The sequence below is a fragment of the Oryctolagus cuniculus genome, chromosome 7, assembly GCF_964237555.1.
Source record: "Oryctolagus cuniculus chromosome 7, mOryCun1.1, whole genome shotgun sequence".
Taxonomy (NCBI): Eukaryota; Metazoa; Chordata; class Mammalia; order Lagomorpha; family Leporidae; genus Oryctolagus; species Oryctolagus cuniculus.
Genome location: NC_091438.1, coordinates 57,754,125 through 57,769,186, shown reverse-complemented (window position 1 = coordinate 57,769,186; position 15,062 = coordinate 57,754,125). Strand labels below are relative to the sequence as shown.

Here is a 15,062-nt window from a genome sequence, read left to right as displayed (position 1 = left end):
TCGTGTCCAAGGTACTTATTATAGAGGAAGATTTTCACACAACTATGTGAAAATGCAAGTCTGTAGACAAAGAAGGAAGCCAAAGTTAAAAAACACAGAATTTGGAAATGATTAGCAAATAAATGTATCTGCAGATATAAAACAAAGCTAGTGTGCTGCAGGTCCATATTATCTCTGAATCACCCTATTGTTGTATCTGCAATAAATCAGAAACTGCTTGGGACAAAACTAGTATTCAATTATGGACAATATACTGTACTCAGATAACAACTTTAGTCTCGTGCCTTTCACTAAAAAAATTAAAGCTACTTTAAAAGCTATAGCTAAAAAGACATAATGATGTGTTGTCTCATGGTTTCTTTTATGACTCTAAAACCATACCTATGCTTACACTCAAATTCACTTTAATTTTGAAGTGCTTTGATCTTTATAATTTATCTTTAGATTACTTCTTTTGATTACTTTGTAAATCTTACAACAGCTTTTGACCAAAAGCAATATAATTCTGACCTGAAGTAATGATAATGCTTTATAATCTTCCTCTTAAAAGCAGAGGTTAAAGAAAAATCTCTCTGAAGGCATCTGAAATTAAGGTACTTTGCTCTTGATCAGTCATGCACACAAAGAACCAATTTATCTCTGCAATTAGTGTTCTCAGTGCACATTCTATGAGATTGGACAGGCAGGCTGAATGCAAAGAGTCTACATGGATTGTATTGGGGGAGACTAAAGACAGTTCCTGGATAAAAGTGAGCAGAACTGCTATATAAATAAACTGAAAGAAAATACAATAACTTCCTAATAGCCTCAGAAGCACAGGGAAAATGTCTTATACTGAGGGAGTGGAAAGGTGGACATACATTTGCCACAGGAAAACCCCATTCCACATCATCCTAAGGAGCGACACTTCAAGAGATAAACATTTCATATCTCAGCTCTTTTACTTAGGTCACAGGACAACATAATGGAAAGGCAAAGGTCTCACTGGGTCTACGTTTGTTTGGGTCATAAACTTCAATATCACTTTCCCCTCTTTCCATTTACTCCTGCTATGCCATTCAATCTCAACTGAGTGCCATTTCCTTTTATCTTTTATATATCAACTGTAAGATAGGTAGTTTGGCCAGTGAAATATAATCATGCTGTTAAACAGCTTCTATCTTTTATGGTGGATAAAACCTGTGACATCCTACAAGCTTCAATTTCTGATTAACCAGAATGGATTTTATTTTTCATATATCAATTTATTTTAAAAATTCCCCTTGCACTTATAAATGTGTCCAGATATGGTCTGCTTGCTTGGCAGCACAACACTAAAACACTAGTTTTAGTAGCAAACAAGAAATAACTTTAAAAAGCTACAGATAACATCTTTCTAAATATATACTCAAGCTATAGAAATTTATTAAACTTACTTTTGCCATTGTTTTATATTTTAAGGTTCTAATTTACTCTTCCCCTAAGGGCTTTGTCTCTAAGGCACAAATAGTACTCAGGGCATTAACTAATTCAAATTAGTTGACTCCTAATTATATCAATATCTTCATGTTCACCTTATCTCAACAAAGGAATCCCCAAACCTTATGCATTCTAAGGCTATACGCACTAAAATAATATTCACAAGGAGAAAGTACATATAGGGCAGATAAAACAAAAATAGAATAACAAAAATATATCAATGACCACCACAATCAATACTGTTGCCTGACACTCGGATGCTGTGTTGAGCACTTCATACCTGCTGTCTCATTTAATGAGAAGGCATAATACTTTTACAGCTCTTTCCAAAGTAAATCAGATTCTTTTGCTTTTTTTTTGAGGTGTAATTTAAAATCACAGATCTTAAAGATGCAGTTCAATGAGTTTTGAGAAATGCAGGTAACACCCAAATCAAGACATGGTGTATTTCTGTCACCCAAGAAGGTTCTCCTCTCCAGTTAATTCCCCACACTCATCACTTGGTGGCAACCATGTCTATCATCACAGATCACTTCTTGACTTTTTCCTAAACTTCACATATGGATGGAGTCATTCAAGATGTACTCTTTGGACACAATATCTTTTGAGTTTCACCCATGTTTTGCTTCTATCAGTTCTTATTTACATTGTTGACTAGTGTCCTGTTGAATAAATATCTAACAATTTGTTTATGCACTTGGGTTATTTCCAGTTTGGGGCCAGATGGATAAAACTACTATGTTCAAAGCCTTTTTGGGGACATACTTTCATTTCTCTTAGTTGTATGAGACCTAACCTAGAGTTTCTGGGTCACAGGTTTGGACATATATTTAATTTTGCAAGACACTGCCATGCAGTTTCCCAAAGTGGTTGTACCATTTTGTAGTCTTAGCAGCAACATATGAAAGTTCTAACTTCTGAGGCAGGTGTTGTGGTGCAGTGGGTTAAGCTGCCACTTGGGATGTCCCTGTTCCTTACTGGAGTGCCTGGGACCGAGTCCCACCTCAGCTCCCTATTAATGTACTTGGGAAGCAACAGATGTTGGCTCAAGTACTTGGGTCTCTACTACTCCAGTGAAAGACCAGGGGGAGTTCCAGATTTCTAGCTTCAGCCCAGCCCAACAGCAGCTGTTGTAGGCTTTGGGGGAGTGAACCAGTAGATGAAAGCAACCGTGTGTGTGTGTGTGTGTGTGTGTGTGTGTGTGTGTGTGTGTCTTTTCCTCTCTGGGTGTCATTCTGCTTTTCAAACAAATAAAAAGAATTTTAGGGGCTAGCATTGCAGAGTAGCAGGTTAAATCAATGCCTGTGATGCCAGCATCCCATATAGGCACCAGTTCGAGATCTGGCTGCTCTACTTCCAATCCAGCTCCGTTATTGTGCCTGGGAAAGCAGATGGCCCAAGTGGTTAGGCCCCTGCACCTATGTGGGAGATCCAGAAGCAGCTCTGGGTGAGGCTTTGACCTGGCACAGCCCTGGCTGTTGCAGCCAATTGAGGAGTGAACCAGTGGATGGAAGAACTCTTTCTCTCTCTCTCTCTCTCTTGTAACTCTGCCTTTCAAATAAATAAACCTTTGGGAAAAAATAATTTTAAAAATGGTCAACTTTGATATTCTTACCAAAATTTCCTCAGTCTTTTTAATTTTAGTCATTCTGGTAAGTGTGAATTGGTACTTTGCTGCGATTTTATATTGCATTTCTCTGATAATCAATGACGCTCGGCACTTCCTTCTATGCTTATTGGACATTACAATATCTTGTGAATTATCTATTCAAGGCTTGTGCCTATTTATCTTTTTATATATTCTGGATATGAGTCCTTTGCCAAACATATTAAAAATACTTTTTACTGTTTGCACTTTGCCTTTTTGATTTCTTAATACTAAGATGAGCAGAATTTTAAAATTTTGATAAAGTCCAATTTTGCTGCTATATTTAAATATCTTTTGTGTTCTAGGAAATCTTTCAAAAGATATTCTTAGCTGTTTTCATCTAGATATTGAACAGTTTTAGCTTTTATACTTAGATCATCAATCAATCTCAAATTATTTTTTGTGTATGCTATGGAAAAAATTCATGATTTCTCCCACATGTAGATATCCAGATGTTCCATGGCCATTTATTGAAGAGGTTTCTTTCTCCCATTGAATTCCACTGATGCTTTGGTTAAAAAAAAAAAATCCAGGAGGGCACTGTGGCAAGGGGGGTTAACACCCTGGCCTGAAGTGCCGGCATCCCACTTCTGATTCAGCTCTCTGCTATGGCCTGGGAAAGCCCCTGCACCTGCGTGGGAGACCCGGAAGAAGCTCCTGGCTCCTGGCTTCAGATCGGCACAGCTCCAGCCATTGTGGCCAATTGGGGAGTGAAGCATCGGATGGAAGATCTCTCTCTCTGCCTCTCCTTCTCTCTCTGTGTAACTCTGACCTTCAAATAAATAAATAAATCTTTTGAAAATAATCAGTTGACAGTAGATAAGGATATGTCAAAAAGTTCTTTAAAAATTGAATTAAAAGATAAGTTTATTTTGATACAAAAATGTTTGAAACTCATGTACAGTTTCTCACGATATGAATTTTCCAAGAACTAAGAAGACCCCTCATATATATAGATATGTTTCTGGAATTTCTATTCACTGATTGTTTTAAAAAACAATTATTTTAAACTTAAATATAAAAAAAGTTAAATTTAGAATCTGGCAGTAGTATTCTTATAAAGTCTTCAATGAAATACTACAGCAAGCTACTGCTACATCCTAAATTAAAGTTGGACAATACTGTTCTCTCTTTGTAGAAGCAGAGACAAAGAACTCTCATCTGCTGGTTTACTCCCCAAATGCCTAAGAGCAGGGAATTCAATCTCGGTTTCCCACAAGGGTAACAGAGACCCAAGCACTTGAGCCATCACCCTGCAGCTTCCCAGGGTACACATTAGCAGAAAGCTGGAATTGGGAGCAGAGCTGGGACCAGAACATAGGTACTTTGACATGGGACGTGGGTACCCCAAGCAGCATCCTAACCACTATGCCAAACTCTCACCCTGACTACTATTTTAACTAATGTGTAAAATGCCTTAGCAAGAACAATTACATTTATTAAAATTCATAGATTTAACATTTATAATTTCAATGATCTGGTGGGAGCACTAAACATCCATGATTTATAAGTACTTTCAGTTTGCTAAGGCACAAATTTAAATCATGTGCTCTGAGGTTTGTGAACACCTGTGAATAACTTACCTCATGACTAAACTTAGCTGACTCTTCAACATCCATACTTCACCAAGATTCATGACCCATTCCAGCTTTCTGTTTCATGGGTAAAAAGACCCATAATATTGGTATTTTCAAATATGCAGATTCATAATGTTTTGGATCATATTAATCAAGAATGTCAATGATTTACTATAATAATGCTATAACAATATCTTCTAGAATAAACAATACCTTCTAGAATAAAAAAACTAATTAAAAACATTGTGCAAAGGACTTGTATAGTCAATAGAGACATTAAGAGATGTTCAACATCAGAGGACAGTGATATGGCACAGTGGATTAAGCCAACACCTGCAAATCTGGCATCCCAAATGACAAGTTAGAGTCCTAGATACCCCACTTTTTTGTTTTTAAAGATTTATTTTATTTATTTGAAAGGCAGAGTTACAGGGAGAGGTAGAGACAGAGAGAGAGGTCTTCTGTCCATTGGTTCATTCCCTAGATGGACGCAATGGCCGGAGCTGTGCCGATCTGAGCCAGGAGCCAGGAACTTCTTCCAGGTCTCCCACTGGGCGCAGGGGCCCAAGAACTTGGGCCATCTCCTACTGCCTTCCCAGGCCATAGCAGAGCTGGATCATAAGAGCAGCAGCTGGGACTAGAACCAGTGCCCATATGGGATGCCGTCCCTTCAGGCCAGGGCTTTCACCTGCTGCGCCATAGCGCCGGCCCCTAGATACCCTTATTTTTTTTTTTTTTAAGATTTATTTATTTATTTGAAAGTCAGAGTTACACAGAGAGAGGAGAGGCAGAGAGAGAGAGAGAGAGAGAGAGGTCTTCCATCCGCTGGTTCACTCCCCATATGGCCACAACGGCCGGAGCTGCGCCAATCCGAAGCCAGGAGCTTCTTCTGGGTCTCCCACACGGGTGCAGGGGCCCAAAGACTTGGGCCATATTCTACTGCTTGCCCAGGCCATAGCAGAGAGCTGGATTGGAAGAGGAGCAGCCGGGACCAGAACTGGTGCCCATATGGGATGCCGGCACTTTAGGTCAGGGCATTAACCCACTGTGCCACAGTGCCGGCCCCAGACACCTCACTTTCAGTCTAGCTCTCTGCTAATGCACCTGGGAAAGAAGCAGAAGATGGCTCAAGTGCATGGACCCCTGCCACTCACATAAGAGACCTGGATGGAGTTGCAAGTTCTTGGCTTCATCCTGGCCCAGCCCCAGCTGTTATGGCCATTTGGAGAGTGAACCAGCAGATAATCTCTCTCTCTCTCTGTCTCCTTTCTCTTTCAGTAACTCTGCCTTTCAAATAAAGAAACAAATCTTAAAAAGAGAGACAGAGACAAAGAGAGATGTTTAACATCATTAGTCAATTAGAGCACTGCAAATCAAAACACAAGTCACTACTTCACATCCATTAGGAAAACTATAATAAAAAGACAATAGGGGCCAGCGCCGTGGTGCAGTAGGTTAATCCTTTGCCTGCGGCGCTGGCATCCCATGAGGACGCCGGTTGGAATTCTGGCTGCTCCTTCTGATCCAGCTCTCTGCTATGGCCTGGAAAGACAGTAGAAGATGGCTCATGTCCTTGGGCCCCTGCACCCATGTGGGAGAACTGGAAGAAGCTCCTGGCTCCTGCCTTCGGATTGGCGCAGCTCTGGCCATTGCAGCCAATTGAAGAGTAAACCAGCAGATGGAAGACCTCTCTCTCTCTCTCTCTCTCTGCCTCTCCTTCTCTCTGTGTAACTCTGACTTTCAAGAGAATAAATAAATCTTTAAAAAAAAAAAAAAAAAAGATGGCTCAAGACCTTGGGCCCCTGCACCCAAGGAAGACCGGGAAGAAGCACCTGGCTCCTGGCTTCGGATGGGCGCAACTCTGGCCATTGCGTCATCTGAGGAGTGAACCAATGGAAGGCTTTTTTCTTTCTCTCCCTCTGTAACTCTACCTCTCAAATAAATAAATAAAATCTTTTTTATAAAAGGACAATAATAAGTGTTGACCTGTTATTGTAGAGAAATTGGAATCTTACACATTGTTGGTGGGAATGTAAACTAGTGGAGCCACTTTAGAAAAACAGTTTGACATTCTCTAAAAATTTTAAACACAGCATTAGCATACAATTCCACTCCTAGGTATAAATCCAAGAGAGGTGAAAAGATACACCCACACAAAACTTTGCCCATGAATGTTCATAGCAGCTTTATGCATACTAGACAAAAAGTTGGACCAATTCAAATGTCCATCAATTGATGAATAAACAAAATGTGGTACACCCATACAACGGAATCGTATCTAGCATAAAGAGGGATGAAACACTAATACATGCTACATTATGCTTAGTCAAAGAAGTCACACAGAGAATTTCATACATGGTATAATTCCATTTATATGAAAAGCACAGAATAGGGAAACCTATAAAGACAGAAAGTAGTTTAGTTGTTGCCAGTGTCTGGCGGAAGGAGGAATGGAAAGTAACTGGTAATAGGTACAGGGTTTCTTTCTGGGGTAATGAAATGTTTTATAATTAGATAGCAGTAATGATTTTACAACTCTGTGAATATATTACAAATTTTAAAATTACATACTTTAAAAGAGTAAATTTTGCAACCGATATTGATATTGTGGCATAGTGGATAAACCCATCACTTGTGATACCAGCTTCCTTTATGGATGCAGGTTCATGTCCTGGCTGCTCCACACGCAATCCAGCTCCCTGATGCTGGTCTGGGAAAAGCATTAAATATGGCTCATGTATTTGGACCCCTGCCACACACAGAGGAGCTCTGGATGAAGCTCCTGGTTCCTGGCCTCAGCCTGGCCCAGTCCTGATTGTTGTGGCTATCTAGGGAGTGAATCAACAGGAGGAAGAGTTCTCTCTCCATATCTGTCCCTTTCTCAATAAATAAATAAATAAATCTTTTTCAAGGAGTGAATTTTGGGGTGGGCATTTGGTGCAGCAGTTAGGATGCCACTTGGGACACCTGCATCCCATTACTGAAGTGCCTGTGTTCAAGTCCCGACTCCACATCCTACTATAGCTTCTTGCCAATGTGTGTCCAAGGAGGCAGCAGGAGCTCAAGAACTCGACCACCTTCCACACTCATAGGAAAGCTGAATTGAGTTGCTAGCTCCTGGCTTCAGTCAGGCCCAACCCCTAACTATTGTGGGCATTTGGGGAGTGGACAAGCACATGCAAGATGTGTCTATTTGTCTCTCAAATAATTAATAAATCAGTGGAGTAAATTTTAAGGTAAATAAATTATTTCAACAAAAATATTTTTTTATAAAAGTACTTGATGGTTAGACAATAAAGAATAAAACTAGAATGAATGAAACAGGATGCTGTAGAAATTCAGAATATTTTCTACTGGAAACTGAAAAACTGACAATTTTAACAGTAGCTAAAAGATGCACCATGATCTTTTTTTTGTTTGTGACTAAAAAAATAATAAAAGATTCATAGAACTAAAGCCATGGCCAGGTAATGAAGAACAAAATAAAAACCATGAAAATACACTGTTTTAATTTTTTTACTATAGTATTACTATCATAGTTACTATATGTTTAAATTCATTCAGAATAAAAAAAATCTGTACAAGCAATCAATATTAATGAAATGCCTAAAAGCAAATTCATAGCCTGAAGAGAGATTTATATGACCTTTCTCTATTGCACTTCTAATAGTTTCCAGCTTTAACAAATTGCACAGCTCTAGACCTACAGCCATTTCTGCTGTGGTTATATGGAACGTTGCCAAAAATATTTCCTGCTAAAACAGTTTTATCCTTTGTCATTTTACTAGTAAGATTCATACAACCACTTGACCAATTTGCATAATAAATTTCTAAGAATAAAGATTTTAAAATATATATTGAAATGTCACTGTTCATTAGGTTACATAAGTTATGACCCTAGTGAAGTTTGAAGAAAAAAAACCCTAAAGCCCTTTATATTTGCTTGCCTCCAGCTGTGAGTCAAGAATACAGACCCAAACAGAAGAACAAGGGAGAGGGAGGTTTATACATACATCACTTGTAAAACCTTAGCAAAAACAGCCACAAATTCCAGAGCCTTCCCAGTTTATATGACATTTATGTTATTTAAGTGGTATATTACTCAAGTTGTGGGAGCATAAAATTTCTCCAGAAAAACTTAATAATTATCCTGCTTCATCACTCTTTATCTTAAAGTGTTTATCCACAAAGATTAATCTAAGTTTATAGCACCATTCTACTTAGCTGGATATTTTTTAAAAAGATGTATTGATATATTTATTTGACAGAGTGATGGGGGAGAGGGGAGAAAGAGACAGGGAGAGAGAACACAAGATCAATCTTCCATCTACTGGTGCAGCTGGGAAAGGAACTGGCACTCCAGTTGAGAATGCTGGTATCATAAACAACAGCTTAACCTGCCACATCATGCCGGCTCCTTAGCTGGATATTTTGATAGTGCTAAATTACCATCTGATCTGATATTTAGTTGAGGGGAAAATATGCAAATACTACCTTTAAATAATGATTTTTAATTGAGGTATATTTTACATATCACACCATTGTAAGCATGTAGCTCAGTGATTTTAGTAAATGTATAGTTATACGACCATCACCACAGAAGTTCTCTCATGCTGGTTTACAGTCAATTCTTACTCCACCTTCAGCTCAGGGAACCACAGATTTGCATTTTGTTTTCCATAGTTTTACCTCTTTTACAAATTTCATAAAAATAGAATCATACAATATATTGTCTTTTGTCACTGGCTTCTTTCACTTGGCATAAGGTAGTTGAAGTTTATCCATGTTGCTGTCTGTATTGTTTGTTCTTTTTTATTGCTAAGTATTGCTCCATCGAATGGATATAACACTATTTATTTATTCATTCACCTGTCTGAATTGTTTCAAATTTTTGGTTACTGTGAATATGAACACTTGCATACAGAATCTATGGAATTTCATTGTTCTCGAGTAGATGCCTAGAAATAGAATTGATGAGTCATGTTGTGCCTCCAAAACTGTCTCCCAAAGCAGCTATACTATTTTGCATGCACAATAGTAACGCATGCAGTTTCTTCACATCCTTACCAATACTTGTGAGTATAGCCATTCTAGTGGGTATGAAGCAGTATCATATCGTTGTTTCAAGTTTTACTTCCCCAATGACTAGTGTTATTAGCTATATTCATATACCTTCTTTGGTAAAGATATATGAATATAATACATATGTGTCTATACACACACACGTGCGCATATCTTTTACTCATGTTTTGGGGTTTTGTCCGCTTAGTTTAACAGTTATTTATATATTCTTATCCTGGATATAAATACTTTAACAGAGAGTAATTTGCAAATATTTTCTCCCAGTATTTGGCTTTTCATTTTCCTGATATCTTTTAAAAAAGAAGATTTATGTATTTTGAAAGGCAGGGTGAGAGACAGAGACAGGCTGGGTTAGACCAAAGCTAGGAACCAGAAACTCCATCCAGGTCTCCCACATGAGTGGCAGGGGTCCAAGTACTTGGGCTATCACTTGCTGCCTTCCCAGGTACAACAGCAGGGAGTTGGATAGGAAATGGAGCAGTTGGAACTTGAACCAGCACTCTAGAATGGGATGTCAGTGTTGCAAGTGGCAGCTTAATTCTCATAGTCACAATGTCAGCACCTTTAATGATGTCTTTTAAAGAGCAAAGGTTTTTAGTTTTGAAAAAAGTCTAATTTATCAATTTTCTTCTTTCATGGATCATAGTTTTGAAGAAATCTTTGCCTAACCCAGGGTCACAAAGATTTTCTTCTGTGTTTCCTTCTGGAAGTTTTATAATTCTACCTTTAACATTTAGGTCTATGATCCATTTTGAGTTCATTACTGAATACGGTGTGAGGGAAGAGTCTAGGTTGTTTTTTTTTTTTTTTTTTTTTTTTTTTGACAGGCAGAGTGGACAGTGAGAGAGAGAGAGACAGAGAGAAAGGTCTTCCTTTGCCGTTGGTTCACCCTACAATGGCCGCCGCGGCCGGCGCGCTGCAGCCGGCGCACCGCCCTGATCCGATGGCAGGAGCCAGGAGCCAGCCAGGTGCTTTTCCTGGTCTCCCATGGGGTGCAGGGCCCAAGCACCTGGGCCATCCTCCACTGCACTCCCGGGCCACAGCAGAGGGCTGGCCTGGAAGAGGGGCAACCGGGACAGAATCCGGCGCCCCGACCGGGACTAGAACCCGGTGTGCCGGCACCGCTAGGCGGAGGATTAGCCTAGTGAGCCGCGGCGCCGGAGTCTAGGTGTTTTTGTTTTGTGTTGTGTTGGCATATAAAACCCAGCTGGACCAGCACCATTTGTTAAAAGGCTGTACTTTTCCCTAGTGAATTACCTTAAAACCCTTAAAAATCAACTGACTATAATTATGTGAATTAATTTCAGGGCTCTATATTGTTCTCTAGTCATCTATATTTCTATCTTTACACCAACATTATACTATCTTAATTACTATAGCTTTCAGATGTATCAAAATCAAGCAGCATAAGACCTCTAATCTCATTCTTCTATCTCAAAATTGTTTTGTCTTTTCTAGATCTTTTGCATTTCCACATAAATTTTAGGGTGAGTTTTCAATTTTGACTAACAAGCTTGTGTGGATTTTGAGACAAATCTGTACATTTTATACTGAATCTATAGATAAATTTAGGGAGAACTGTGATAACAATCTATAAACAACATATATATCTCTTTTTACTTAAGTCTTCTTTAATGTCCTCAGCACTGTTTTTGCATTATGTCAGTGTACATGAGCGTGCGTTTTTAAACTCAAAATCTAAAACAGATTCAATCTGGGCATTAATAGACAAAGATATTTCAAAAATTCATGGAAAAATAGAATCAAAAGTTTACATTTGTTTTGATGGAAAAAATTCTGAAATCCACATATAGTATCTCCACAATATGCATTTTCTATATATTAAGAGAAAAAGAAAATATTTATTTATTTATTTATTTGAATGGCAGACAGAGGGAGATGGAGAGGGAGAGGAAGAGAGGGAACTCTCATCTACTGGGTTGACTCCATAAATGCTCACAATAGCAGGGGCTGGGCCAGGCCAAAGCCAATAGCTGGAAACTCAATCCAGATTTCCTATGTGGGTGGAAGGAACCCCCAACTATTTGTGTCACAACCTGCTGCTGCCTTTCAAGGTGTATGTTAGCAGGAAGCTAGAATTGGGAGTGGGGCCAGGACTCAAACATAGGCACTGTAATAAGGGATTTGTGTGTCCCAAGTGATACCTTAATCATTGGGCCAAATGCCTAGCACTAAATTTTTAAACATCTTAATGATGAATTTAATTTGAGTAGTAGTTCTTTTTTTTTTTTCAATCAATAATTGCTGCTTATCTTCTCATGCAAGGGACAGATTACCAGTCTACTCTGGATAATAACAGTAACAATCACTTTTGGAATGTTTACTATGTGCCAGGTACTCTTCAAAGCACTTTAAAGATATGAACTCTTTTCATCTTCATGACAACTCTATAAGGTAGAGAATATTATCTTCATTTTACATATGAGGAAACTCAAGTCCAGAGATGTTAAATAACTTGCTGAAATTCACAAAGTTAAGTAAAGCCCGAATTCAGACCCTGGCAGATTGGCTGCAGAATCTATTCTCTTAATCACTCTATACCATTAGGGAGCAGAGGATTTCATTTCAAAGCATTTACAGACTTCCACTTCAGTAATGGGAAACTGGGTAATCTAGATCAACTCTCCCAATTAGAAAAGCTGAAAAAATATTTTTTAAAACTTAATTTAACATATCAGAGAAATAACAAAGGGAAAATTACTAGCCCACAATCCAAAGAAGACAGAAATCCAGAGAAGTGGGCACATTCAGAACTACTACTTCTGTGGAGGACTTGCCAAATCTGAGTAAGATGGTTAAGAAGCTGCTTAGCCTGTCTGGCAGTTTTAAAAAGCTAGGAGTACAAAAATTGGAGCCAAACAGAGGCAGCCCTGGTAAAACCTCTGGAATCCAATTTGGGCCTGGAAAGGAGGAAGGATGAGCCAGAAAGAAGTCAAAATTTTCACTGACTACTGCTCAGTTTCAAGTCATCTAGGCAGGCCAGAAAATGTAATCACTGAAACTGGATCAAAGTGGTCGTAGCCTGCTAGTACTTGCTCCAGGTAGCCAAGAGCAATGAAAATTCTATCTGGAGGAAGATAATATGATTCTCTAAGGTTCTTAATTATTTTATAACTTTTCTATATAAATGTTTTTAAAATGTATTTATTTGAGAGGCAAAGAAAGACAGAAAGAGCTAGCTCCCATCTACTGGTTCACTCCCCAGATGACTGAAGTAGCCCTGGACTAAGCCAAGCTGAAGTCAAGAGCCAGGAACTCAATCCAGGTCTCTCACGTGGGCAAGAATCCAGCTAGTAGTTATAACCTCTGCTTCCCAGGGTCTGCATTAAGCCGGAAGCTGGAATAAAAAGTTAGAGGGGAAACTGAACTCAGGTACTTCAATGTGGGGCCCAGGTGTCCTAACCTGTGTTTTAATGAGTAGTCAAATGCCAACCCATATTTTTAACAATGTTTTTTGGTTTTTTTGTTTGCTTTTTTAATTTACATGAGAGGCAGAGAGACAGGGTTCCCAGTTATTAGTCACTACCCACATTCCCACAATAGCCAGGATTGCGTCAGGCTCAATCTAAGTCTACTATATGGAAAGCAGGGACCCGAGCAGTGAGTCATCACATGTTATCTCCCATTGTATGTATGGTGTGCATTAGTGGGAAGTTGGAATTGAAGGTGGAGCTAGGACTTGGACAAGGCACTCCAATAATGGACAGTGGCATCCCAATCAATTTAACCACTAGGCCAAATGGCTGCCTCATATTTTTACAACTTTTTTTTTTCTTTCTTTTCTTTCTTCCTTTCTTTTTTTTTTTTTTTTTTTTTTTTTTTGACAGGCAGAGTGGACAGTGAGAGAGAGAGAGACAGAGAGAAAGGTCTTCCTTTGCCGTTGGTTCACCCTCCAATGGCTGCCGCAGCCGGCACGCTGCAGCCAGCGCGCTGCGGCCGGCACACCGCGATGATCCAATGGCAGGAGCCAGGTACTTATCCTGGTCTCCCATGGGGTGCAGGGCCCAAGGACTTGGGCCATCCTCCACTGCACTCCCTGGCCACAGCAGAGAGCTGGCCTGGAAGAGGGGCAACCGGGACAGAATCCGGCGCCCCGACCAGGACTAGAACCCGGTGTGCCAGCGCCGCAAGGTGGAGGATTAGCCTAGTAAGCCGCGGCGCCGGCCGTTTTTACTTTTTAAACAAAAAGTTTGTTTCACAGTCAAAGAAAACTAGGTGCAACAGGGAATATGAACATGATGCAAGAGAAAAGAATAATAGAAACAGATATACCAAAGTTTCAGATACTGAAATTTTCAAAAACTTTAAAATAATTACCTTTAATTACTTTCAGAGAGCTAAGTCTATATTTAAAATTTTAGTAAAGAATTAGAAACTAGAATGACCCAAGAGATATGAAAAATAAACAGAAATCTAAGAACTGCTAAAAATTTCAAAGGAGTAAAATCATAGAGTATATTCTCTGACAAAGTGATTGTGCCAAAAATCATAAATTAAAAATAACCTTTATACATCTGGAAGTTAATAAATACAGCTCTAGATGGAATAAATACCCAGGAAAGGAGGAAGTGAGCATAGCTAATGTCAGAATAATGGTTATCTTCAAGTAGGAGATAAGAGGCTACAACTGGGAAAGGGAGTCAGGTAGGCTTCTCTTTATCTCAGTGTTAATTTTCAAGCATTTGTTTTATAATAAATCATTAAGATGCACAGTTCTGTTTTGTTTACTTTCCTATATATGTAATTACAATTCATAATAAAAGAGTAATTTAAATTTATGGGACAAGTATCACTTAATGAGAGATTAATATAAATAAAATGATGCTCATCCTTGGATTTCAGTAATTTTCTTGACCATATTTTTACTTACTCAACAGGCTTACAACTTATTCTTGTTGGAAATTACCTTTCAGAAATTAATCTCTGTCTACTAGCCAGCAAATTCCACTAACACTATTATACTAGAATTAACAGCTATAGTTACATCTTGTAGTAAGGGCATCTATTCTTGAGTATTCTATATTTCCTAACATGGAACACTGTTTGTAAATGCAAAACTTTAACTTGGGTAATAACACACAAAAATTAACCAATAGTTTGTATAAATGCAAGATGTACAATATGAAGACAAATGAAGCAGGTATATAGTTTCATCTGGGACTAAATAAACATCAACTCAACAGTTTTTGTGAGAACTTTCACATCTGTTTCCTATCATTGATTAAAATAATCTATGTTTCTTTAGTTTCTGTCTATCCAACCCTAGTTTAAAACTC

The 15,062-nt window shown here is 38.7% G+C and overlaps 1 protein-coding gene across 26 annotated transcripts in view; it reads right to left on the bottom strand.

The window, feature by feature from the left end:
- The window catches only part of ST7L (suppression of tumorigenicity 7 like), a 229,180-nt gene that overhangs the window by 164,628 nt on the left and 49,490 nt on the right, over positions 1 to 15,062 (bottom strand). The window lies entirely within an intron of this gene.